The sequence below is a fragment of the Fukomys damarensis genome, unplaced genomic scaffold (assembly GCF_012274545.1).
Source record: "Fukomys damarensis isolate Sample0158 unplaced genomic scaffold, DMR_v1.0_HiC HiC_scaffold_16, whole genome shotgun sequence".
NCBI classification, from domain to species: Eukaryota; Metazoa; Chordata; class Mammalia; order Rodentia; family Bathyergidae; genus Fukomys; species Fukomys damarensis.
This window is the reverse complement of record NW_022900928.1, coordinates 82,116,857-82,120,233: the sequence shown is the minus strand read 5'-3', so window position 1 is coordinate 82,120,233 and position 3,377 is coordinate 82,116,857. Positions and strand designations below refer to the sequence as shown.

Here is a 3,377-nt window from a genome sequence, read left to right as displayed (position 1 = left end):
TGGAAAAGGAAACAGTTTTTCATTAAAGGCCTTATAAAACTATTTGATTTAGTAAAAAATTAACCTAATAAAAGTGAATTAAAAGCAGAAAATGAAACAATTTGCTAAAGGCTCTTCTACTGTTCTTATCTTTCCTCTTTGGAACACTATGAAAGCACAATTGCTTTTGCTAAGGAGAAATGCACTGGGAAATAAAAGTGGGCACCTCCCCAAGAAAGACTACAGCTCTCATACTCCATGGTGTGCCCACGGGTATGTGATGCAGAAAAGCAGCCTCTCTTCTGGGGTGTTCTGCTAGTTAGGACATTACGTGTCCAGAAATGTATGAGTTGGATACCTACAGCCTTTTACACAAATAGGGTTAAGGGATTAAGGTCAGGTTTGTATGTAGTACAAACAGAACTGCCAAATAAAACAACGGCATTGGGAAAACACTGGCCACGTGTAGGCCTGGATGTACCTATAAATTAACTATAAAATGACCTTAAAACAAACCTTACTCATGCTGATCTTATTCATGATTTGGTAAAGATAGCTATCAGATCATGAAAGACTACATATTATACACTCCAGAGGAGGGTTTATATACATTCTTGTGATGTATGGTTTTAGAAAACAAAGAATCTAGAACCTAAAATAGACCTAATGTAGTTGGTGGCAAATCCTACTGGGATTATAAAATGGTACTACCGCTTTGGAAAAAGTTTGGCAGATCCTCAGATTGTTAAAGATAAAACTACCATAAAATGCAGCAATTCTACTCCTATCAACCCAAGAGAAATGGAAACGTGTCCCACAGACACTTAATACATGAATATTTCATAGAAGCATTATTTGTAATAGCCAAACTGGAAACACACTTAGCAGCCATCAATAAAGAAAAGTGGGACTGGGGATTTAGCTCAGCGGTTTGGTGGCCTGCCTTGCAAGCGCAAAGACCAAATCCCCGGTACCAAAAAAAAAAAAAAAAAGAAAAGTGATATAGTTACATTATGGAATATTATTTCTCCATAAAAACAATGATGTTCTCATACACATGACAATATGGATAGAAGGCCAGAAGAGACAAAATTTGTAGTCAGAAAATGGGTCATTGGCTACATAGAACTGATGGAAAGCAGATGTGCCTCCACAGCAGCAGTGATCACTGAGCGAAGAGAGTCTAGGGTAGTTTCCCAAGATACCGAATATCAAAATCTTCAGCAGCAGCTCCCACCAGGATTTATCCCAGAAGATCACTGATCACTTGGGCCTAGAGGTGAGCAAGGTGATGACTAAGAAATTTAGCAATGGTAATCTTAATCTGTTTTAGAGAAGCATGTGGAAATCGGTGAAAGTGTACGTGGGGAAGATGTTTACATTGTTCAGTGTGGTTGTGGTGAAATCAGAGACAATCTAATGGAGCTTTTGATAATGACTAATGCCTTCAAGATTGCCTCAGCCAACAGGGTCACTGCAGTCATCCCATGCTTCCCTTATACCCAGCAAGATAAGGAGGAAAAGAGCTGAGCTCCAGTCTCAGCCAAACTTCTTGCAAATATGCAACCAGCAGCAGGTGCAAACCATATTATCACTGTGGATTTACATACTTCTAAAATCTAGGGCTTTTTTCATTATCCCAGTGGACAATCTATATGCAGAGCCAGCTGTCCTGAAACAGATTAGGGAGAATATCTTTGAGTGGAGAAACTGTATGATTGTCTCACCTGATGCTGGTGGAGCCAAGAGTTACCTCCACTGCAGGCCAGTTGAATGTGGACTTTGCCTTGGTTTACAAAGAACGAAAGAAGGCCAATGAAGTAGACTACATGGGGCTATTAGCAGAGGTGAAGGACGGAGTGGCTATTCATGTGGATGACATGTCTGACACTTGTGGCACAATCTGCTATGCAGCTGACAAACATCTTTCAGCTGGTGCTACCAGAGTTTATGCTGTCTTGACTCATGGAATCTTTTCTGGTCCAGCCATTTCTCACATCAAGAATGCATGCTTTGAAGCAGTAGTCATCACGAATACCATACCTCAGGAGAACAAGATGAAACATTGCTCCAAAATACAGGTGATTGACATCTCCATGATCCTTACAGAAGCCACTGGGAGAACTCACAATGGAGAAACTGTTTTCCTATCTGTTCAGTCATGTCCCTTTATAATAGAGTAACTTCTGAAGCTTTTTAAGCATAAAATCAACCCACCCCTTGTCGTCCCTTGGTATTTGATGACAAATTTGGAAGACCCAGTTTGCTCCAGTGTACCTTTCCACATCCCACATTAGGCATATTAGAGTTTACCCTAAACTGAGAAAAGGCAGATTGAGACTGACTGCTGGGATTTCCTACTGCATTGTCTCATTCAGCATTCCTTGATTTTGTGAGACTTGCAGCTTTAACTAGAGCTCAGCTGCTGCAAAATTTGAAATGTATAAGGTTCTTTGTGATTATGGAAGCTCAGACTCCTTTGCATGTGAATACTCAAGGGTTTTTTTTTTTGGTACTGGGGATCAAACTCGGGACCTTATGCTTGTGAAGCAAGCAGTGGAACCACTGAGCTAAATCCCCTTCAGGGTTGTTCTTTGTTCAGAGCAATTAGCAACAGAGCCCTTCCATGTGTGACAAGTTCTCTAAATTCTACCCTAAATTGGGCAGCACAAAACCTAGTCCCAGTAGTGCAGGATTCTGTAAGGCAAGAGTAGGCAGCTCAGCTTGAGCAGCATTTGGATAGGATTGTGAAGGTGGGGAAAGGGATAATATAGTCCCACAAATGTTTCGAGAGGAAAAAAGCCTGATCCATCATCATCTGCTTGTCTATATAGCTTGGATTCTCTTTCCACCTATTCCTTTCTATTTGGCTTTACCTAAAGCCAATTCGACCTTCTCCTGGCCAAAATATCCCATTGGGCCCACATGACTAGCTTCCTGCTTTGTCATCACTAATATTCACATTAGATAATTTACTGTATCTCAATCTTCCTTAGGCTGCTACCACCATGGTAATTTGTTTTAGCTGGTATCATATTATGCCTTTTGATTAAGTATTTAATTTTCATCTTCCTTCCTTGGATCATTTTGGCTTCTCATGACCCGAGATTTCTGTTAAAAAGATTGATGTTATTGTCTCTTGTAGAGGAAACTAATAAAGTGTGTGTGTATGAAAAAAAGAAAAGAAAGGAGATGTGGAGAATAGAGATGAGTGGTACTTGAGGAGTAATGAAAATGTTCTAAAATTGATCATGGTGGTGGCCACATAACTGTAAATAAACTAAAGGCCTTTGAAGTGTGCACTTTAAGAAAGTGAATTTTACAGTTTGTGAATTATATCTCAAGGAAGCTGTTAAAAAAGTTCACTACCTAACCCTGGCATGGTGGCACTCCTAGCA

The 3,377-nt window shown here is 40.0% G+C and overlaps 1 pseudogene; it reads left to right on the top strand.

Moving 5' to 3' along the window:
• Positions 1-237: 237 nt before the first annotated feature.
• On the top strand, positions 238-2,154 carry LOC104875053 (annotated as a pseudogene).
• Positions 2,155-3,377: the final 1,223 nt, after the last annotated feature.